Here is a 24,594-nt window from a genome sequence, read left to right on the forward strand (position 1 = left end):
AATATGCACCATTATGGCATCAAACCTCATGAAAAAGCATTAATTCACATATGGTTGATTCAATCAAAGGAAGCATGAAAATCTACCTAAATTAGCTTGCTTAAGCCTCAAGAAAGTGCATAATCTAAGTGAAAACAAAGAAAAGACTAGTGAACTAGGCTAAGATGACTTGTCATCACAACACCAAACTTAAAGCTTGCTTGTCCCCAAGCAAGAATGACTTATTAAGAAGAAAGAAGAAGTGGAAGAGAATGTTCATGCTAGCAAAAGTTATTTGGAAGTTCATGGATTTTGTGTGGATATGCAATACTCACTCCTTATTGATTCTTAGGCTTAGGAAGTCTCCTTCAAGTTTCAAGCACCCTGCTATGCCCTCTCATTATTTCTTCATCCTTGGCTATTACTTGTTCAAAGCTTTATTTGAGTGTCATGTGTACAAGTTCATTTCTTTTCTGCATACTTGACATTATTCACCATGGACACTTGGCTCACCTTTCCTCTTAAACATTGATGCCCAGCACCTTTTGTTTTGGTTACTAAATGTCTTGTAGTTAGGTTGCTCTTGATAGTGGATTTTCAGCTGATGATCCCGGATTAGTTAATCCAAGTCACCGAGTGTTGAAGCACTCCAAGAGCTAGTAGTCCAAGCAGATCCTAATACACAGACACCCAGGCATATATTGTGGGTTCAGCTATTGGTGTCTAGCCTTGTTTCTTTTTTATTTCTTTGGTTCTGCCATCTTTGGCTATTCTTTTCTTTCTTCTTTTGTTTTCTTTTGAACCAAGGATTTTCTTTATTGAGATTCATAGACAGCAAGTCACTTATGCTTCGAAAAAGACATCCTAGCCCTTTATTCACTAAAGTGAGTTTTTACAATCACACATACCACCCTTACTATTATTCTACTTCTTTCTAACAATGAATAATCTCATTTCACATTCAAACATTTCTTTTATTGAATTAAAGATGCAGGGGACAGACATTCTTCTTGGTTAAGTGAAAGTAAACACAAGCATACTCTTAGACTAGCTTATTTATTGTAGAGACCAATTCCTCTTGTATTAAAAGAACACATTAGCAAGACATACTAGAACTCCTAAATTAGAACATTTCTCAATAGCAAGAAACAAGTGTAAATACAACCTGTTAGTTTGCAGCTTGTTTGTTCTTCCTCCTGTTATGCCCCTTTTTAGTCATAATGCACAATGTCTTCAAATGGTGGCTAATTTCCTGCATACTCATCAAAATTGCTTGCTTCTCAAGCCTTTAGGTAGCAGGTTAGTATGCAAAGATTGGTTATGGCCTCTTGAACTTACTTTGGTGTGTGAACACCAAACTTAGTCCCTTGCCACTATTTCCTTGCATCAGATTAACCATATGTGGAATCCTTTTTGTCTTTGCTAAAAGTAGTAAAACTAAAGACTAGAAAACAAACAATGGCTGAATAGTTTATCTGATTGCTCGGAGCTAGCAAATCTTTATGCAGGGAGTTAGAATGTGCTTTTAAATGAGATTTTGGTGGGCACCAAACTTAAAATCTTTCATTCTCACTTAAATTGTTTTGGTGTGCAACACCAAACTTAGCTCCTTGCACTACATATAAAACTACTCAACTTTTATTAAAATAGTTAGGAAAGAAAACTACCTCAGGTTGGGTTGCCTCCCAACAAGCGCTCTTTTATTGTCATTAGCTTGACATCTTCTGTTTTGCTTCAAGGGGATTTAGGCTCTGAACCTCTGCTTCTTTGTTCCATTGCCCTCTAGGTATAGCTTTGCTCTATGTCCATTTGCTGTAAACCGATTCTTTGTTGCTTCATCTAGCAATTCAATACTCCCATAAGGAAAGACCTTAGTCACCAAGTATGGACCTGTCCATTTAGACTAAGCTTGCCAGGAATATCTTGAGCCGTGAGTTATACAAGAGAACTTGTTGTCCAGGTTTGAACTCTTTCTTCAAAATCTTCCTGTCATGCCATCTTTTGGCTTTTTCCTGTATATCTTGCATTTTCATAGGCTTCTAGCCTAAACTCATCTAGCTCATTCAGCTGCAACATCTTTTCTCTCCTGCTGCTTCAGAATCCAGATTAGAAGTTTGGTGGCCCAAAAGGCCTTGTGCTCGAGCTCTACAGGGAGATGACAAGATTTACCATATAGCAATTGAAATGGGGACTTCCCAATGGGAGTTTTGAAGGCTGTTCGGTATGCCCAGAGTGCATCTTCCAACTTCCGAGCCCAATCCTTTCTTGTGCTACCAACTGTCTTTTCTAGGATCTTCTTCATTCCCTGTTTGCCAATTCTGCCTGTCCATTAGTTTGAGGATGATATGGTGTGGCTACCTTATGAATAACTCCATATTTGTGGGAGTTTCTCCATTTGTCTATTGCAAAATGACCACCACCATCGCTGATGAGCCCCTTGGGTACTCCAAATCTAGTAAAGATGTGCTTCTTTAGGAATTGAAGAACAATTTGTGCATCACAGGTAGTTGTGGCTATGGCTTCCACCCATTTGAAACATATTCCACTGCCACCAAGATATATTTGAATGAATAAGATGGAAAGGGTCCCATGAAATCAATGCCCCATAGATCAAACAATTCCACTTCCAAAATGTTATGTGGCATCTCATTCCTTTTTGTTAATCCTCCTGCTCTTGGCATTCATTGCATTGGTGGACAAACTCCCTGGCATCTTTGAAAATGGTTGGCATAGAACCCACTTTGTAGTATCTTTGCTGCTGTTCTTCTGGACCAAAATGTCCACCATATGTAGAGCCATGGCAATGCCATAATATGTCTTGCATTTCACTCTCAGGGGCACATCTTCTAATTATTCCATCAGAACACCTTTTGAACAATAAGGTTCATCCCACAAGAACTTCTTTGATTCATTGATCACTTCTTCACTGTTGCTTAGTGAATTCTTGAGGTATCTTCCTTCCCACTTTGTAGTAGCTATATCGGCAAACCATGGTGTTTGTTGGATCAGCATAGGTGTTCATCTGGGAAGCTTTCATTCACAGGTAGTGAAGCCGTTTGGATTGTTTCTGGTGGCAGCCTTGACAAATGATCAGCAACTAGATTTTCGGTGCCTTCCTGTCCCTCACTTCAATGTCAAATTCTTGTAAGAGTAGAATCCCCTGATGAGTCTTGGTTTAGCGTCCTGCTTTGACATCAAATACTTGAGAGCAGCATGATCAGTATAAACCACAATTTAGACCCTATCAAGTATGATCTAAACTTATCAAATGCATAGACTACAGCCAACATTCCTCTGTTGTAGTAATTTTTTGAGCTTCATTTAATACTTTACTTGCATAATATATGACATGATGCAAGTTTCCCTTCTTCTGTCCAAGTACAGCACCAATGGCAATCTCACTTGCATCACACATGAGTTCAAATGGCGAATTCCAATCCGGAGGTGTGATAATTGGTGCTGTTGTGAGTTTCTGTTTTAAAGTTTCAAAAGCATGCTGGCTGATGAGCGGATAATTTATACGCTTTTTGGCATTGTTTTTATATAGTTTTTAGTAAGTTTGAGCTACTTTTAGGGATGTTTTCATTAGTTTTTATGTTAAATTCACATTTCTGGACTTTACTATGAGTTTGTGTGTTTTTCTGTGATTTCAGGTAAATTCTGACTGAAATTGAGGGATTTGAGCAAAACTCTGAAAAAGGCTGACAAAAGGACGCTGATGCTGTTGGATTCTGACCTCCTGCACTCGAAATGGATTTTCTGGAGCTACAGAACTCCAAATGGCGCGCTCTCAACGGCGTTGGAAAGTAGACATCCAGGCTTTCAGCAATATATAATAGTCCATACTTTTTCGAAGAATGACGACGCAACTTGGCGTTGAACGCCAAGTACACACTCCTTTCTGGAGTTAACGCCAGAAAAACGTCATAATCCGGAGTGAACGCCCAAAGCACATCATAACTCGAAATTCAACTCCAAGAGAAGCCTCAGCTCGTGGATAGATCAAGCTTAGCCCAAGCACACACCAAGTGGGCCCCGGAAGTGGATTTATGCATCAATTACTTACTCATGTAAACCTAGTAGCTAGTATATATAGGACACTTATCTATTGTATTAGACATCTTTTGACCACTTAAACTTATTCATTCGGTCACTTGATCATGGAGAGGGCTGGCATTCGGCCATGCTGAACCTCTTTTGCTTATGTATTTTCAACGGTGGAGTTTCTGCACACCATAGATTAAGGTGTGGAGCTCTGCTGTACCTCAAAGATTAATGAAGTTCTATTTTCTTTATTCAATGCTCTATCTTATTCTTATTCAAGATATTCATTCGTACTCAAGAACATGATGAATGATGATGGTTAGATAACCTCATTATTATCTCACTGATGAACGCGCGTGATTGACACCACTTCCGTTCTACATGCAACAAAGCTTGAATGTATCTCTTAGATTCCCCAACAGAATCTTCGTGGTATAAGCTAGATAGATGGCGGCATTCATCTGGATCCGGAAAGTCCAACCTTGTCTGGGTGTTCCGAGTAGGATCCTGGGAATCCGGAAAGTCTCACCTTGTCTGTGGTATTCCGAGTAGGATTCCGTTCATGAATGACTGTGACGTGCTTCAAACTTTAACCTGCTGGGCATTAGTGACAAACGCAAAAGAGGGATTCTATTCCAGTAGGAGCGGGAACCAACCGGTGATTGGCCGTACTGTGACAGAGTGCGTGCATTAGCTTTCACTGCGAGGATGGGATGTAGCTATCAACCATGGTGCCTCCAGACTGGTTAGCTGTGCGAGTGACAGCCGTACAGGTTATTTCCCCGAGAGAATGAAAGTAGCCACAGCTGATAGTGAACCCCTATACAAAGCTTGCCATGGAAAGGAGTAAACTCAGGATTGAATGAAGCAATAGGAGAGCAGGCGTCGAGAGCTCTACAGCATCTTCATTCCGCTTATCTGAAATTCCTACCATGATCTACATAAGTATTTCTATCCCTTTTATTATTCCTTTTTATTTAATGATAATCACAATTACTCTTAATCTCCCTAACTGAGATTTACAAGGTGACCATAGCTTGCTTCATACCAACAATCTCTGTGGATTCGACCTTACTCACGTAAGGTTATTACTTGGACGACCCAGTACACTTACTGGTTAGTTGAGCGGAGTTGTGAATTCCAATAAAAAACCTCACACAGGTGCTGCCCCTTATAAGCTTCATTCAAAATCCAAGAAACATAATGTGATCACAATTTCGTCCACCAAGTTTTGGCGCCGTTGCCGGGGATTGTTCGAGTATGGACAACTGACGGTTCATCTTGTTGCTCAGATTAGGTAATTTTCTTTCAAAAATCTTTTCAAAATTTTTCTTTTATTTTTCGTTTTTCAAAACCTTATTTTCGAAAAAATTAATAAATCCAAAAAATTAGAAAATCATAAATCCAAAAATATTTGTGTTCTTGTTTGAGTCTTGTGTTAATTTTAAGTTGGTGTCATTGCATGCTTTTAAAATTTTTCTTGCATTTTCGAAATTTCCATGCATTCATAGTGTTCTTCATGATCTTCAAGTTGTTCTTGATAAGTCCTCTTGTTTGATCTTGATGATTTCTTGTTTGTGTTGTTTTCTTGTTTTTCTTGTGCATTTTTGCATTCATATTTCCAGCATTAAAAATTTCTAAGTTTGGTGTCTTGCATGTTCTCTTTGCATCAAAAATTTTGAAAAATGTTCTTGATGTTCATCATGATCTTCAAAGTGTTCTTGGTGTTCATCTTGACATTCATAGCATTCTTGCATGCATCTTGTGTCTTGATCCAAAATTTTCATGTCTGGGTCATTTTTGTGTTTTTCTTTAAAATTTAAAAATAAAAAAAAAATATCTTTTCCTTATTTCCCTCCAAAATTTCGAAATTTTGGTTGACTTGGTCAAAATTCTCAAAATTAGTTGTTTCTTACAAGTCAAGTCAAAATTTCAATTTTAAAAATCTTATCTTTCAAAATCTTTTTCAAATCATATCTTTTTCAAATTTTTTTAATTTATTTTCGAAAATTTCAAAATTTTTTTCAATATTTTCAAAATCTTTTCTTATCTTTATATGTAATTTTCGAAAATTCACTAATAATTAATGTGATTGGTTCAAAAATTTGAAGTTTGTTACTTTCTTGTTAAGAAAGGTTCAATCTTAAGTTCTAGAATCTTATCTTGTAGTTTCTTGTTAGTGAAGTAATAATTTTTAAATTTTTGATTAAATCTTTTATCTTTTATGTTATCTTTTTCAAAATTTATCTTTTTTTTCAAAATTTGATTTTAAAATCTCTTATCCAACTTACTATCTTCTTATCTTTTAAATTTTGATTTCAAATCTTTTTCAATCAACTAACTAACTTTTGTTTGTTTCTTATCTTTTCAAAACCACCTAACTACTTTTTCCTCTTCTATTTTCGAAAATCTCTCTCTTTTTCAAAAGTTCTTTTAATTAATTAATTGTTCATGTTTTAATTACATTCTATCTCTAATTTTCGAAATCACTAACTCCTTTTCAAAATTTTTGAAATTTCTCTTCTCTCTTCTCTTCTATTTAATTATTTAATTACTAACACTTCTCTTCACCTCTCTTTCTAAAAACCGAACCTCCTTCCTCATTCTTCTACCTCTTTCTTTTCTACTAACATAAAGGAATCTCTATACTGTGACATAGAGGATTCCTTTTTCTTTTCTTGTTTTCTCCTCTTTCATATGAGCAGGAACAAGGATAAATGCACTCTTGTTGAAATTGATCCAGAACCTGAAAGGACTCTGAAGAGAAAATTAAAAGAAGCTAAATTACAACAATCCAAAACAACCTTCAGAAACATAGCACAAGAGGTGATGGCCGAAATTATAATAATAATGCAAGGAGAATGCGGCGACTTCACAAAGCCAACATCCAAATTTGATGGAAGAAGCATCCTTCCTGCCATTGGAGCCAATAACTTGAGCTTAAGCCTCAACTAGTTGCATTAATGCAACAAAACTGCAAGTTTTATGGACTTCCATCTGAAGATCCTTATCAGTTTTAACTGAGTTCTTGCAGATCTGTGCACTGTAAAGACAAATGGAGTTAATCCTGAAGTCTACAGACTCTTGCTTTTCCCTTTTGCTGTAAGAGACAGAGCTAGAGTATGGTTGGATTCACAACCCAAGGATAGCTGGACTCATGGGATAAGCTTGTCACTGCATTCTTAGACAAGTTCTTTCCTCCTCAAAAGCTGAGCAAGCTGAGAGTGGATGTTCAAACCTTCAAACAAAAAGATGGTGAATCCCTCTATGAAGCTTGGGAAAGATACAAGCAGCTGACCAAGAGATGTCCATCTGACATGTTTTCTGAATGGACCATATTAGATATATTCTATTATGGTCTCTCTGAATTTTCGAAAATGTCATTGGACCACTCTGCAGGTGGATCTATTCACCTGAAGAAAACGCCTGAAGAGGCTCAAGAACTCATTGACATGGTTGCAAACAACCAGTTCATGTACACCTCTGAAAGGAATTCCGTGAACAATGGGGTACCTTAGAAGAAAGGAGTTCTTGAAATTGATGCTCTGAATGCCATATTGGCTCAGAACAAAATGTTGACTCAACAGGTCAACATGATCTCTCAGAATCTGAATGGATTGCAACATGCATCCAGTACTAGAGAGGTAGCTTCTGAAGAAGCTTATGATCCTGAAAACCCTGCCATGGCAGAAGTTAATTACTTAGGTGAACCTTATGGAAACACCTATAACTCATCATGGAGAAATCATCCAAATTTCTCCTGGAAGGATCAACAAAAACCCCATCAAGGTTTTAACAATGGTGGACGTGCAAGGCTGAATAATAGTAAGCCATATCCATCATCTTCTCAGCAACAGACAGAGAACTCTGAACAAAACAATTCTAATTTAGCCAACATAGTCTCTGATCTGTCAAAGGCCACTTTCAGTTTCATGAATGAAACCAGATCTTCCATTAGAAATCTGGAAGCACAAGTGGGCCAGCTGAGTAAGAAAGTTATTGAAACTCCTCCCAGTATTCTCCCCAGCAATACAGAAGAGAATCCAAAAGGAGAGTGCAAGGCCATTGATTTAATCAAAGTGACCGAATGCACTAGGGAGGAGGAGGACGAAAATCCTAAGGAGAAAGACCTCCTGGGACGTCCTTCAAGCATGAAGGAGTTTCCTATTAAGGATCCTGAGGAATCTGAGGCTCATCTAGAGACCATAGAGATTCCATTGAACCTCCTTCTGCCATTCATGAGCTCTGAAGAATATTCTTCCTCAGAAGAGGATGAAGATGTGACTGGAGAGCAAGCAGCTCTATATTTAGGAGCTATCATGAAGCTGAATGCCAAACTGTTTGGTAATGAGACTTGGGAAAGTAAACCTCCCTTACTCATTAGTGAACTAGACACTTGGATTCAGAAAACTCTACCTCAAAAGAAACAAGATCCTGGCAAGTTCTTAATACCTTGTACCATTGGCACCATGAGCTTTGAAAAAGCTCTATGTGATCTGGGGTCAGGGATAAATCTTATGCCACTCTCTGTAATGGAGAAGATGGGGATCATTGAGGTACAACCTGCCTTGTTCTCATTACAATTGGCAGATAAGTCCATAAGACAAGCTTATGGATTAGTAGAGGACGTGCTAGTAAAGGTTGAAGGCCTTTACATCCCTACTGATTTCATAATCCTAGATACTAGGAAGGAAGATGATGAATGCATCATCCTAGGAAGACCTTTCCTAGCCACAGCAGGAGCTGTGATAGATGTCAACAGAGGTGAGTTAGTCCTTCAGTTGAATGGGGACTACCTTGTGTTTCAAGCACATGGCCATCCCTCTATGACAAAAGAGAGTAAGCATGAAGAGCTCCTCTCAGTTCAGAGTCAAGAAGAGCCTCCACAGTCAAACTCTAAGTTTGGTGTTGTGAGGCCACAACCAAACTCTAAGTTTGGTGTTCAAACCCCATATCCAAACTCTAAGTTTGGTGTTGGGAATACCACACTTAAATTGACCTGATCACCTTGTGGTTCCATGAGAACCACTGTCAAGCTATTGACATTAAAGAAGCGCTTGTTGGGAGGCAACCCAACTTTATTTATCTAATTTTATTTTATTTTGTTTCTTTGTTATTTTTGTGTTTTATTAGGTACATGATCATGAGGAGTCACGAAAAAAATCAAAAAAATTAAAAACAGAGTCAAAAACAGAAGGAAAAAATTTTTTCACCCTGGAGGCGCACAGGCTGGCGTTCAACGCCCAGAAGGAGCATCTTTCTGGCGTTCAACGCCAGAACAGAGCATCTTTCTGGCGTTGAACGCCCAAAACAAGCAACAACCTGGCGTTTAACGCCAGGATGCGCACACAGAGGACAATCTGGCGCTGAACGCCAGAAACAAGCATGAAACTGGCGTTCAACGCCAGAAACGTGCATAACATGGGCGTTTAACGCCCAGAACTAGCATCAATGGGCGTTTGAACGCCAGGATGTTGCATGAAGGCATGTTACATGCCTATATGGTGAAGGAATGGTATTTGTTTTCACCTCAGGATCTGTGGACCCCACAGGATCCCCACCTACCACATTCCTTTTAATCCTAATCACACTCTTCTAATCCAAATCTCATTCTCAATGTCACACTTCCCAAAAACCTTCACCTATCACCTCAATTCCTCTTCCCAATTAACCCATTCACCACTCACATCATCCTCCTCTTCCCCATACACCCCACCTACCCCCACTACTTTCAAATTCAATTTCCCACCCTTTCCCACCCAAAATGGCCGAACCTATACCCTCCCCCCTCCCTATATACCCTTCAATTCTTCCTCATTTTCTCACTACACAAACACCTTCTTCTCTCATATAACCGAACCCTCTCTTCTCCCTCTCTCCATATTTTCTTCTTCTTCTTCTACTCTTCTTTTCTTTTTTTTTGCTCGAGGGCGAGCAAACTTTAAGTTTGGTGTGGTAAAAAGCCTAAGCTTTTTTATTTTTCATTCACCATCAATGGCACCCAAGACCAGAATTTCCTCAAGAAAAGGGAAAGGGAAAGCAAAAGCTTCCACTTCCGAGTCATGGGAGAAAGAGAGATTTATCTCCAAAAGCCATCAAGACCACTTCTATGATGTTGTGGCAAAGAAGAGGGTGATCCCTGAGGTCCCTTTCAAGCTCAAGAAGAATGAGTATCCGGAAATCCGACATGAAATTCAAAAAAGAGGTTGGGAAGTCTTAGCCAACCCCATGCAACAAGTCGGAATTCTCATGGTTCAAGAGTTCTATGCCAATGCATGGATCACTAGAAACCATGACCAAAGTATGAACCCAAGCCCAAAGAATTATCTCACAATGGTTAGGGGGAAATACTTGGATTTCAGTCCGGAAAATGTGAGGTTGGCGTTTCATTTGCCTATGATGCAAGGTGATGAACACCCCTACACTAGAAGGGTCAACTTTGATCAAAGGTTGGACCAAGTCCTTAGGGACATTTGTGTGGAAGGCGCCCAATGGAGAGTTGACTCCAAAGGCAAGCCAGTCCAACTAAGAAGACTGGACCTCAAGCCTGTAGCTAGAGGAAGGTTGGAGTTCATTCAAAGATCCATCATCCCTACAAGCAACCGATCTGAAGTTACTGTGGATCGGGCCATCATGGTTCATAGCATCATGATTGGTGAAGAAGTAGAGGTTCATGAAGTCATAGCCAATGAACTCTACAAAATAGCTGACAAGCCTTCATACATGGCACGGCTAGCATTCCCTCACCTCATATGCCATCTATGTTATTCAGCCGGAGTTATCATAGATGGAGATGCCTCCATAGAAGAAGACAAGCCCATCACCAAGAAAAGGATGGAGCAAACAAGGGAAGTTCCTCACGGCCCTCAAGGAGAACAAGAGGAGGTTCACCATCAACAAATGCCTCAAATGCACTTTCCTCCCAACAACTATTGGGAGCAACTTAGCACCTCCTTGGAAGATTTGAGCCATAATGTGGAACAACTAAGGGTGGAACACCATGAACACGCCCTCACTCTTCAAGAAATAAGAGAAGATCAAAGAGCAATGAGGGAGGAGCAACAAAGGCAAGGAAGGGACATAGAAGAGTTGAAGAACATCATTGGTCCTTCAAGAAGAAGACGCCACTAGAGGTGGATTCATTCCTTGTTCTTTATTTCTTTCTGTTTTCGGTTTTTAATTATTATGTTTATCTATGTTTTGTGTCTTTATTTCATGATCATTAGTATGTAACCATGCCTTAAAGCTATAAATAAATTCCATTAGTCCTTCACCTCTCTTAAAAGAAAAATGTTTTAAATCAAAAGAACAAGAAGTACATAATTTTCGAAATTATTATTGAATTTAGTTTAATTATTTTGATGTGGTGACAATGCTTTTGTTTTCTGAATGAATGAATGAACAGTGCGTATATCTTTGGATCTTGTTGTTTATGAGTGTTAAAATTGTTGGTTCTTGAAAGAATGAGGAACAAAGAGAAATGTTATTGATGATCTGAAAAATATCATGAAATTGATTCTTGAAGCAAGAAAAGCAGTGAAAAAAAAAAAAGAGGCGAAAATTCCAAAGCAAGGATCCAAGGCTTTGAGCATCAATGGGTAGGAGGGCCCAAGGAAATTTAATCCGGGCCTAAGCGGCTAAATCAAGCTGTCCCTAACCATGTGCTTGTGTCATGAAGGTCCAAGTGAAAAGCTTGAGACTGAGTGGTTAAAGTCGTGATCTAAAGCAAAGAGTGTGCTTAAGAGCTCTGGACACCACTAATTGGGGACTTTAGCAAAGCTAAGTCACAATCTGAAAAGGTTCACCCAGTTATGTGTCTGTGGCATTTGTGTATCCGGTGGTAATACTGGAAGACAAAGTGCTTAGGGCCACGGCCAAGACTCAAAAGTAGCTGTGTTCAAGAATCAACATGCTTAACTAGGAAAGTCAATAACACTATCTGAAATTCTAAGTTCCTAAAGATGCCAATCACTCTGAACTTCAAAGGAAAAAGTGAGATGCCAAAACTGTTCAGAAGCAAAAAGCTACAAGTCCCGCTCATGTAATTAAATTAATATTCATTGATATTTTGGACTTTGTAGTATATTCTCTTCTTTTTATCCTATTTGATTTTCAGTTGCTTGGGGACAAGCAACAATTTAAGTTTGGTGTTGTGATGAGCGGATAATTTATACGCTTTTTGGCATTGTTTTTATATAGTTTTTAGTAAGTTTGAGCTACTTTTAGGGATGTTTTCATTAGTTTTTATGTTAAATTCACATTTCTGGACTTTACTATGAGTTTGTGTGTTTTTCTGTGATTTCAGGTAAATTCTGACTGAAATTGAGGGATTTGAGCAAAACTCTGAAAAAGGCTGACAAAAGGACTGCTGATGCTGTTGGATTCTGACCTCCCTGCACTCGAAATGGATTTTCTGGAGCTACAGAACTCCAAATGGCGCGCTCTCAACGGCGTTGGAAAGTAGACATCCAGGGCTTTCCAGAAATATATAATAGTCCATACTTTATTCGAAGAATGACGACGCAACTTGGCGTTGAACGCCAAGTACACACTCCTTTCTGGAGTTAAACGCCAGAAAAACGTCATAATCCGGAGTTGAACGCCCAAAGCACATCATAACTCGAAATTCAACTCCAAGAGAAGCCTCAGCTCGTGGATAGATCAAGCTTAGCCCAAGCACACACCAAGTGGGCCCCGGAAGTGGATTTATGCATCAATTACTTACTCATGTAAACCCTAGTAGCTAGTCTAGTATATAGGACACTTATCTATTGTATTAGACATCTTTTGACCACTTTAAACTCTTTATTCATTCGGTCACTTGATCATGGAGAGGGCTGGCCATTCGGCCATGCCTGAACCTTCTTTTGCTTATGTATTTTCAACGGTGGAGTTTCTGCACACCATAGATTAAGGGTGTGGAGCTCTGCTGTACCTCAAAGATTAATGAAGTTCTATTTTCTTTTATTCAATGCTCTATCTTATTCTTATTCCAAGATATTCATTCGTACTCAAGAACATGATGAATGATGATGAGTTAGATAACCCTCATTATTATTCTCACTGATGAACGCGCGTGATTGACAACCACTTCCGTTCTACATGCAACAAAGCTTGAATGTGTATCTCTTAGATTCCCCAACAGAATCTTCGTGGTATAAGCTAGATAGATGGCGGCATTCATCTGGATCCGGAAAGTCCAACCTTGTCTGTGGTGTTCCGAGTAGGATCCTGGGAATCCGGAAAGTCTCACCTTGTCTGTGGTATTCCGAGTAGGATTCCGTTCATGAATGACTGTGACGTGCTTCAAACTTTAACCTGCTGGGCGTTAGTGACAAACGCAAAAGAGGGATTCTATTCCAGTAGGAGCGGGAACCAACCGGTGATTGGCCGTACTGTGACAGAGTGCGTGCATTAGCTTTCACTGCGAGGATGGGATGTAGCTATCAACCATGGGTGATGCCTCCAGACTGGTTAGCTGTGCGAGTGACAGCCGTACAGGTTATTTCCCCGAGAGGAATGAAAGTAGCCACAGCTGATAGTGAACCCCTATACAAAGCTTGCCATGGAAAGGAGTAAACTCAGGATTGAATTGAAGCAATAGGAGAGCAGGCGTCCGAGAGCTCTACAGCATCTTCATTCCGCTTATCTGAAATTCCTACCAATGAATCTACATAAGTATTTCTATCCCTTTTATTATTCCTTTTTATTTAATGATAATCACAATTACTCTTTAATCTCCCTAACTGAGATTTACAAGGTGACCATAGCTTGCTTCATACCAACAATCTCTGTGGATTCGACCCTTACTCACGTAAGGTTATTACTTGGACGACCCAGTACACTTGCTGGTTAGTTGAGCGGAGTTGTGAATTCCAATAAAGAAAACCTCACACAGGTGCTGCCCCTTATAAGCTTTCATTCAAAATCCAAGAAACATATAATGTGATCACAATTTCGTCCACCACTGGCACTCTTTATCAAAAACAAAAGGTTGATCAATCATCAAAAGGTTGCTCAAAGGTTTGGCTATTTTAGAAAAATCTTTAATAAACCTTCTATAAAATCCTGCATGCCCCAAGAAACTTCTAACAGATTTCACATTAGTTGGTGGAGGGAGTTTTTCTATTATCTCAACCTTTGCCTTATCAACCTCTATCCCTTTTCTTGAAACTTTATGCCCAAGAACAATCCCCTCAGGTACCATGAAATGGCACTTCTCCCAGTTCAAAACCAAATTAGTTTCTTGGCATCGTTTCAAGACAAGAGTTAGATGGTTTAAGCAAGCATTAAAACTATCACCAAAAACAGAGAAATCATCCATAAAAACCTCCAAGAATTTTTCAACCATATCTGAGAAAATGGAAAGCATACACCTTTGAAAAGTGGCTGGGGCATTGCACAATCCGAATGGCATTCTTCTATAAGCAAAAACTCCAACTGGGCATGTGAATGAAGTCTTTTCTTGGTCCTTTGGGTCCACCACTATCTGATTATACCCAGAATATCCATCCAAGAAGCAATAATAAGCATGGCCAGCCAACCTTTCAAGCATTTGATCAATGAAAGGAAGTGGGAAGTGATCTTTGCGTGTGGCATCATTCAACCTTCTATAGTCAATACACATCCTCCACCCTGTCACAGTTCTAGTTGGAATGAGTTTATTTTTCTCATTAATAATGACTGTCATTCCTCCTTTCTTTGGTACCACTTGGACTGGGCTTATCCACGAGCTATCGGAAATAGGGTATATGATTCCTGCATTCCATAATTTCATCACTTCCTTCTGGACAACCTCCTTCATTGCAGGGTTGAGTCTTCTTTGAGGTTGAATCACTGCTTTGGAATTGTCCTCCAAAAGAATCTTATGCATGCAGACTGTGGGGCTGATGCCTTTCAGGTCATCAATAGTCCATCCTAAGGCATCCTTGTGAGTTCTGAGAACATCAAGAAGCTCTCCTTCTTCTTTCTTTGTCAAGGACGAGTTGATGATCACTGGGAGGCTTTCTGAAGTGCCAAGAAATGCATATTTGAGATGAGAGGGTAATGGCTTCAGTTCTTGCTTTTGCACCTCTTCTTTCTTGCTTGGTTTCACCTCTTTGCTTGTGAAGGTCTCGGCTACTTGTTCTTCTATTGCACTTTGATCTCCTTCTTGCTCTTGAGAACTTTCTTCCAGCATTTCTTCCACCAAACTCTCTATCATATCCACTTTTACATAATCCTCTTGCTCAGGGCTATTTTGCATTGACTTGAAAACATTTATGATCATTTGTTCATTATGGACCCTGAAGACCATTTCTCCTTTTTCTACATCGATGATGGCTCTTGCTGTGTGTAAGAACGGCCTCCCCAAAATGATTGAGTCACTTCCTTCCTCTTCAGTATCCAAAATCACAAAATCTGCTGGGAAGATGAATTCCCCAATCTTCACCAACAGATTTTCCACAATTCCATTGGGTGTCTTAATGGATCTGTCAGCCATAACTAATGACATCCTGGTGGGTTTGAGCTCTTCTATATCAAGTTTTCTCATCATTGAGAGAGGCATTAAATTGATGCTGGCACCAAGGTCACAGAGAGCTTTGTTGAGAATTGTTTTTCCAATGGTGCATGACACTACAAAGCCACCCGGATCCTTGAGTTTTGGGGGAATGCCCCGCTGAATCACAGCACTGCATTCCTCTGTCAGTAATATGGTTTCCTTCTCAAGCCAACTTCTCTTCTTATTGATAAGGTCCTTCAAGAACTTGGCATATAAGGCATTTGCTCAAGTGCTTCAGCTAGAGGAATATTGATTTCCAGCTTCTTGAAGGTCTCAAGGAACTTGTGGAAATGTTGGTCCTTAACCTCCTTGTTGAATCTCTGAGGATATGGTAGTGGAGGTGTGAGATGCTTTTCGACCTGCTGCTTTCCTTGAGTCTTTTCCTTTGAGCTATGTGGCTGGTTCTCCTGTTCTTTGAGTTTCTCATTGTTTTTGGTTGGCACCACACTTTGCTCCTTAGCTTGATCTGCTTTTGTTTGCTTCTCTTCCTCTGTTGGTTCTTTGATGCTTTCTTTTTGTTTCTTTGGAGTGTTGTTGTTCATCAATATTCTCCCACTTCTCAATTGTATTGCCTTGCACTCCTCCTTGGGATTTGGGATTGTGTCACTAGGCAATGAGCTTGAAGGTCTCTCAACAGTCATTTGCTTGGAAATTTGCCCGATCTGCCTTTCTAGGTTCTTTATGGATGCCTCATGGTTTTTGTTTGTCATTTCTTGGAGTTTCATCATTTTCTCTATCATAGATTCCAAGTTGGTGATTCTTTGGGGTTCAGGTGGTGTTTGTGGTGGGTTATGAGATGTGGTTGGTGGATGATAGGAATTTTGATTAGTGGATTGGTACTGGTTGGGGTTGGGGTAGTTGTTTTGAGGTTTCCTGTAGGTGTTTTGGTTAGTTTGATGCTGGTTGAAATTTTGATTGTGTCTTGGGTTGTTTTGGTTTGAGTTCCTCTGCCATGGTTGTTGGTGGTTTTGAGTGTCTCCCCATCTGAGGTTGGGGTGATTCTTCCATGAGAGGTTGTATGTATCACCATAAACTTCATTTGAATTAGAATGCATATACTGAACTTGTTCTTGCTGTGGCTCTTCTTGAACTTCTTCATTTTGTCCCCATGTGGTTGATGGTTGGCTAGTGTTGACTGCTGCAACTTGAAGGTTGTCAATCCTCTTGGTCATTTGCTCAAATTGTTGTTGAATTTGCTGCTGCATTAGTTTGTTTTGAGCCAGGATTGAATCTACTCCTTCTAGCTCCATTACTCCTCTTCTTTGTGATGGTTGGCGGCTTCTTTGATGAGCAAAGAAGTATTGATTGTTGGCCACCATATCAATAAGTTCTTGAGCCTCCTCTGCAGTTTTCATAAGCTGCAAGGAACCTCCAGCTGAGTGATCCAAGGATTCCTGAGACTTCAGTGTTAAGCCTTCATAGAAGTTTTGCAGCTTCTCCCATTCATTGAACATGTTGGAAGGGCATTTTCTGACTAGAGCTTTGTACCTCTCCCATGCCTCATAGATGGGTTCATTCTCCATTTGTGTGAATGTTTGTACCTCAGCCTTCAACCTTATCACCCTCTGTGGTGGGTAAAACTTGGCAAGGAACTTGGTTACCAAGTCATCCCAGTTGTTGATGCTGTCTCTTGGAAATGATTCCAACCATTGTGTAGCCTTGTCCCTGAGAGAGAATGGGAACAGCATCAATTTGTAGCTGTCAGGGGGTACTCCATTGGTTTTGACAGTGTTGCATATCCTCAGGAAGGTGGATAAGTGTTGATGTGGATCTTCAAGTGATCCTCCACCAAAAGAGCAATTATTCTGAACCAAAGTGATGAGTTGTGGCTTGAGTTCAAAATTATTTGCATTGACATTTGGAGCCAAGATGCTGCTTCCACAATGTCTAGGATTGGCAAAGGTATAGGAAGCCAAAACTCTCCTCTGAGGAGGATTTTCATTGTTGTTGTTTGCTCCTCCTGGTGGATTAGTTGAATGTTCCTCCATCTCATGAAATTCTTCTTCAGATTCCTCTTCTCCAACAATATTTTTTCCTCTTTCAGCTCTCCTTAACCTTCTGAGAGTCCTCTCATCTTGTTCATGAAGGTTTAGTGTGCTTCTTCTTGTACCTGACATACAAGCATGACAAAGGAATTCACAAACCAGTGATGTTTCAATTTACTGCTAAATTGAAATTTTAGTTAGTTAAAACAATAAATCAAACAGTTAGTGGGTTAATCAAAATTAAAGAAAAAGTGCTTGATCTAGATAACCACCTCACTTAATCATTGTCAATCTAATCAATCCCCGGCAACGGCGCCAAAAACTTGATGGGATATTTTAGGTTGAGACAAGAATCTCTCCCAAAAATAACACCAATCTAACCGGCAAGTATACCGGGTCGCATCAAGTAATAAAAACTCACGGGTGTGAGGTCGATCCCACAGGGATTGAAGGATTGAGCAATTTTAGTTTAGTGGTTGAATTAGTCAAGCGAATCAAGATTTGGTTGATTGAGTTGCAGAATTTAAATTGCATTGAAAGTAAAGAGCGCAATGAGTAAATGGCTGAATCTTAAAGAACAAGAAATTAAATGGCAGAAACTTAAAGAGCAAGTAATGTAAATTGCAAAATCTTAAAGTGCTGGAAATGTAAATGACTTGAATTGTAAAGGGAATTGGGAGTTGGATTTGCAGAAATTAAACAAGGAAAAGTAAAATTGCATCGAACAGAAGGATAATTGGGAATTGGGATTAGATCGTAGTTAAAACAGAAAGGTAAATGAATAAGTAAAGCAAGAGCAGAAAATTTAAAATGTGAGAATTGGATCTCAGGACCCAGAGACTAGAAAACTGAGTCTAGATCTCAATGCCTTCCTAGATCCAACAAGAACAATAGCCAGGAAATTGTAGACTGCAAGGGAAATAGAAGAAGAGCAATTAACAGGAAGCTAAATTCAATTAAACAGTAAATCAAAAGAGAGATCTAAGGTGAGATTGAAACAGAATTCCTTCAATTCTCCAACCCAAGATCCCAGACAAGTGTAATTGAAATTGAAAGCTAAGAGGAAGAGAATGGACTTCTCCTTCCCCCGAAACAAGAAACTAAAGATCACTCTGTAACTCAAAACTCAAGGAAAGCTCTCAGCAAAATTCTAAAAAGAGAACTCCCTCAAACAAATTGAATTCTAGCCTATTTATACACCTTCTTCAATTGATCTTCAAGCCTTGGTTTGGGCCTTTGCTCTTGATGGAATTGGGTTGAAGGAGGCCTTGGTTGATTGCTCTTGAAATTTGGAAAGAGACCCAAGTGAATCAATTGAACCGGATGTGAGTTTTGCAAAGTTGGGTTTTTAAAGTTAGCCTCAAAGTTAGGGGCTAACTTCATGGCTAACTTTTTTTAGCAGCAAACCCCATTCTCTGCACTTCACGTTTGGGCCAACGTTAGGGGGCTAACTTTGTCCCTAACGTTGGCCTTGCTTTGAGTTGGAGTTGCGCCAACGTTAGCCTCCAAGTTAGGGGCTAACGTTGGCGCTAACGTTGCACACCCTGGAGGACAATTTCTCATGCCAACGTTAGCCTCCAAGTTAGGGGCTAACGTTGGCGCTAACGTGGCTAACCCCTGGGAGCAATTTCTCATGCCAACGTTAGCCTCCAAGTTAGGGGCTAACGTTGGCGCTAACGTGGCTAACCCCTGGGAGCAATTTCTCATGCCAACGTTAGCCTCCAAGTTAGGGGCTAACGTTGGCGCTAACGTGGCTAACCCCTGGGAGCAATTTTAATTCCCAACGTTAGCCTCCAAGTTAGGGGCTAACGTTGGGGCTAACTTCAATTCCAACTTCATTTGTTCCTGGTTCAATCTCCCTTGATTCATTGTCTCATCTTAGCTTCTAGCCATTCCTTCTCACTTCAATCCTTTTTCAAGCTTTCTTCACCTATCATAAATCAACCAAACACATCAAAGCTATGCTTGGAATCATGAGATGATCATTCTATCCTAATATGCACCAATTATGGCATCAAACCTCATGAAAAAGCATTAATTCACATATGGTTGATTCAATCAAAGGAAGCATGAAAATCTACCTAAATTAGCTTGCTTAAGCCTCAAGAAAGTGCATAATCTAAGTGAAAACAAAAGAAAAAGACTAGTGAAACTAGGCTAAGATGACTTGTCATCAGAAGCTGCTAAGCCGAACTTCAATTGGAGAGGCGCAGCGTCCAAATACCTTTGTGTTACAGAAAACATACCCCGGAAAATGTTGCAAAATCAGCATTCAAGGAAAATTGCTAGAAAATTTTGAATGGAACTTCATACTTTACTACACAGACTTACTTCTCAAGTTTTATATAAACAGCAGTAGCAGAACGATAGAGATCAAAGGCCATTTGTCCTCCTCCATCTTCCTCAAGAATTGTAATGACATCAGTATATAGCTGAATAGCTTCTTCAGGCATGGTTTCTTCCAAAGCACTGCATAGTGAGAAAATAAAGAAAGCTACATATCATTTACATAATTCAGCATCTCCAAGCCATAAAGTTCATTTTGTTTGTTTTCACTTGTTCTTTAACAAAATCCTTAAAGCATAGAACACTGAAAATGAAAACAGAAACCAAACAATACCGGGCTCCCTTTGCAAGAGCATCTGATGCAGGTTGTGGCCTCCCACACTCAATGTACAATTCCGACGCCCTTTCGAGAGAAGCTCACAACTTCTCTCCAGTTTCTGAGTTCCTTTGCCATATTAGCTGCTGATTCCATGTGCTTAGCTGCATCCCAAGGGCTGGTTTACTTGTCAAGGACACAGAAACACAGAATCCTTTCACAGTGATTATAGAACAACCAGTTATAAATAAGGATACGAAGCAAGCATCTCTTGTCCCTTGGAAGCTTTCTCATATGCTACTTTTGATCTCTCATAATCCTTGGCAACTCTAAATCGATTAGCTTCCAAAATTAAAGAGTTACATGCTTTAATTTTCATACATCTCTATCTATATTATCAGAATTTAAGGTATGAATAAATAATGTTGTTTTACCAGCTTGTTCATAAAGGGAAGTAGCACTACTCCAATCTGCAGCCTAAAATACTACAAATTTTAAGGACATCCGATCAGACTAGCCACGAAAAAATTTAAATAAATAAAATACCAAAAATAGCAATAAAGATTCAGCAGTCTGGTGTGCGAAATTGTGATCACTACTTTTCACAACTCAAATAATCCCTAGTAATGGCCCCAAAAACTTGGTGCTCAATACCATGGCATAAACACAACTTTGCACAACTAACCAGCAAGTGCACTGGGTCGTCCAAGTAATAAACCTTACGCGAGTAAGGGTCGATCCCACGGAGATTGTTGGTATGAAGCAAGCTATGGTCACCTTGTAAATCTTAGTCAGGCAGACTCAAATGTGTATAGATGATATATGAATAAAACATAAAGATAAAGATAGAGATACTTATGTATATCATTGGTGAGAGCTTCAGATAAGCGTATGAAGATGCTTGTCCCTTCCGTCTCTCTACTTTCCTACTGTCTTCATCCAATCCTTCTTACTCCTTTCCATGGCAAGCTTATGCAAGGGTTTCACCGTTGTCAGTGGCTACCTCCCATCCTCTCAGTGGAAATGTTCATCGCACCCTGTCACGGCACGGCTATCCATCTGTCGATTCTCGATCAGGCCGGAATAGAATCCATTGATTCTTTTGCGTCTGTCACTAACGCCCCACCCTCAGGAGTTTGAAGCACGTCATAGTCATTCAATCATTGAATCCTACTCAGAATACCACAGACAAGGTTAGACCTTCCGGATTCTCTTGAATGCCGCCATCAAATCTTGCGCAAAGTATGGACTATCATATATTGCTGGAAAGCCCAAGATGTCTACTTTCCAACGCCGTTGAGAGCGTGCCAATTGGGCTTCTGTAGCTCCAGAAAATCCACTTCGAGTGCAGGGAGGTCAGAATCCAACAGCATCTGCAGTCCTTTTCAGTCTCTAAATCAGATTTTTGCTCAGGTCCCTCAATTTCAGCCAGAAAATACCTGAAATCACAGAAAAACACACAAACTCATAGTAAAGTCCAGAAAAGTGAATTTTAACTAAAAACTAATAAAAATATACTAAGAACTCAACTAAAACTACTAAAAACAATGCCAAAAAGCGTACAAATTATCCGCTCATCACAACACCAAACTTAAATTGTTGCTTGTCCTCAAGCAACTGAAAATCAAATAAGATAAAAAGAAGAGAATATGCAATGAACTCCAAAAACATCTATGAAGATCAGTATTAATTAGATGAGCGGGGCTTTTAGCTTTTTGCCTATAAATAGTTTTGGCATCTCACTCTATCCTTTGGAATTCAGAATGATTGGCTTCTTTAGGAACTCAGAATCCAGATAGTGTTATTGATTCTCCTAGTTAAGTATGATGATTCTTGAACACAGCTACTTTTTGAGTCTTGGCCGTGGCCCAAAGCACTCTGTCTTCCAGTATTACCACCGGATACATACATGCCACAGACACATACTTGGGTGAACCTTTTCAGATTGTGACTCAGCTTTGCTAGAGTCCCCAATTAGAGGTGTCCAGGGTTCTTAAGCACACTCTTTTTGCCTTGGATCACAACTTTATTTCTTTCTTTTTCTTTCTTTTTCATTTTTTTTTTCGCTTGCTTCTCTTTTTTTTTTTGTATTCACTGCTTTTTCTTGCTTCAAGAATCATTTTTATGATTTTTCAGATCCTCAGTAACATGTCTCCTTTTTCATCATTCTTTCAAGAGCCAACATTCATGAACCACAAATTCAAAAGACATATGCACTGTTCAAGCATACATTCAGAGAACAAAAGTATTGCCACCACATCAAAATAATTAAACTGTTATAAAATCTGAAATTCATGCAATTCTTCTCTTTTTCAATTAAGAACATTGTTTATTTAAGAAAGGTGATGGATTCATAGGACATTCATAACTTTAAGGCATAGACACTAAGACACTAATGATCATAAGTCACAAACATGGACAAACATAAAGCATAAATTTCGAAAAACACAAGAAAATAAAGAACAAGGAGATTAAAGAACGGGTCCACCTTAGTGATGGCGGCTTGTTCTTCCTCTTGAAGGTCTTATGGAGTGCTTGAGCTCCTCAATGTCTCTTCCTTGTCTTTGTTGCTCCTCTCTCATGATTCTTTGATCTTTTCTAATTTCATGGAGGAGGATGGAATGTTCTTGGTGCTCCACCCTTAGTTGTCCCATGTTGGAACTCAATTCTCCTAGGGAGGTGTTTAGTTGCTCCCAATAATCTTGTGGAGGAAAGTGTATCTCTTGAGGCATCTCAGGGATCTCATGATGAGAGGGGTCTCTTGTTTGCTCCATCCTTTTCTTAGTGATGGGCTTGTCCTCATCAATGAGGATGTCTCCTTCTATGTCCACTCCAATTGAATAACAGAGGTGACAAATGAGATGAGGAAAGGCTAACCTTGCCAAGGTGGAGGACTTGTCTGCCACCTTATAGAGTTCTTGGGCTATAACCTCATGAACTTCTACTTCTTCTCCAATCATGATACTATGAATCATGATGGCCCGGTCTAGAGTAACTTCGGACCGGTTGCTAGTGGGAATGATTGAGCGTTGGATAAACTCCAACCATCCTCTAGCCACGGGCTTGAGGTCATGCCTTCTCAATTGAACCGGCTTCCCTCTTGAATCTCTCTTCCATTGGGCGCCCTCTTCACAAATTTCAGTGAGGACTTGGTCCAACCTTTGATCAAAGTTGACCCTTCTTGTGTAAGGATGTTCATCTCCTTGCATCATGGGCAAGTTGAATGCTAACCTTACATTTTCCGGACTAAAATCCAAGTAATTCCCCCGAACCATAGTAAGCCAATTCTTTGGATCCGGGTTCACACTTTGATCATGGTTCTTGGTGATCCATGCATTGGCATAGAACTCTTGAACCATTAAGATTCCGACTTGTTGAATGGGGTTAGTGAGAACTTCCCAACCTCTTCTTCGGATCTCATGTCGGATCTCCGGATATTCACTCTTTTTGAGTGAAAAGGGGACCTCGGGGATCACCTTCTTCAAGGCCACAACTTCATAGAAGTGGTCTTGATGCACCCTTGAGATGAATCTCTCCATCTCCCATGACTCGGAGGTGGAAGCTTTTGCCTACCCTTTCCTCTTTCTAGAGGTTTCTCCGGCCTTGGATGCCATAAATGGTTATGGAAAAATAAAAAGCAATGCTTTTACCACACCAAACTTAAAAGGTTTGCTCGTCCTCGAGCAAAAGAAGAAAGAAGAGAGTAGAAGAAGAAGAAGAAATGAGGAAGAAGGGAATGGCTTTGTGTTCGGCCAAGAGGGGGAGAAGTGGTGTTTAGGTTGTGTGAGAATGAAGGGGTGAAGAAGGGTTTATATAGGAGAGGGGGGCTCATGGTTCGGTCATGTATGGGTGGGTTTGGGAGGGAAAGTGGTTTGAATTTGAAGGGTGAGGTAGGTGGGGTTTTATGAAGGATGGATGTGAGTGGTGAAGAGAAAGATGGGATTTGATAGGTGAAGGGTTTTTGGGGAAGAGGTGTTGAGGTGATTGGTGAATGGGTGAAGAAGAGGGAGAGTGGTGGGGTAGGTGGGGATCCTGTGGGGTCCACAGATCCTGAGGTGTCAAGGAAAAGTCATCCTTGCACCAAATGGCATGCAAAAACACGTTTTGAGCCAATTCTGGCGTTAAACGCCGGGCTGGTGCCCATTTCTGGCGTTTAACACCAGGTTCTTGCCCTTTCCTGGCGTTTAACGCCAGTCTGGTGCCCCTTTCTGGCGTTAAACGCCCAGAATGGTGCCAGACTGGGCGTTAAACGCCCACCTGCTAGCCTTACTGGCGTTTAAACGCCAGTAGGTTCTTCCTCCAGGGTGTGCTATTTTTCTTCCTGTTTTTCATTCTGTTTTTGCTTTTTCAATTGATTTTGTGACTTCTTATGATCATCAACCTACAAAAAACATAAAATAACAAAGGAAAATAGATAAAATATGACATTGGGTTGCCTCCCA

At 39.9% G+C, this 24,594-nt stretch overlaps 1 pseudogene; it reads right to left on the reverse strand.

Moving 5' to 3' along the window:
• The window catches only part of LOC130962729 (gamma-soluble NSF attachment protein-like), a 56,420-nt pseudogene that overhangs the window by 2,577 nt on the left and 29,249 nt on the right, over positions 1 to 24,594 (reverse strand).

Source organism: Arachis stenosperma, chromosome 2 (assembly GCF_014773155.1).
Source record: "Arachis stenosperma cultivar V10309 chromosome 2, arast.V10309.gnm1.PFL2, whole genome shotgun sequence".
NCBI classification, from domain to species: domain Eukaryota; kingdom Viridiplantae; phylum Streptophyta; class Magnoliopsida; order Fabales; family Fabaceae; genus Arachis; species Arachis stenosperma.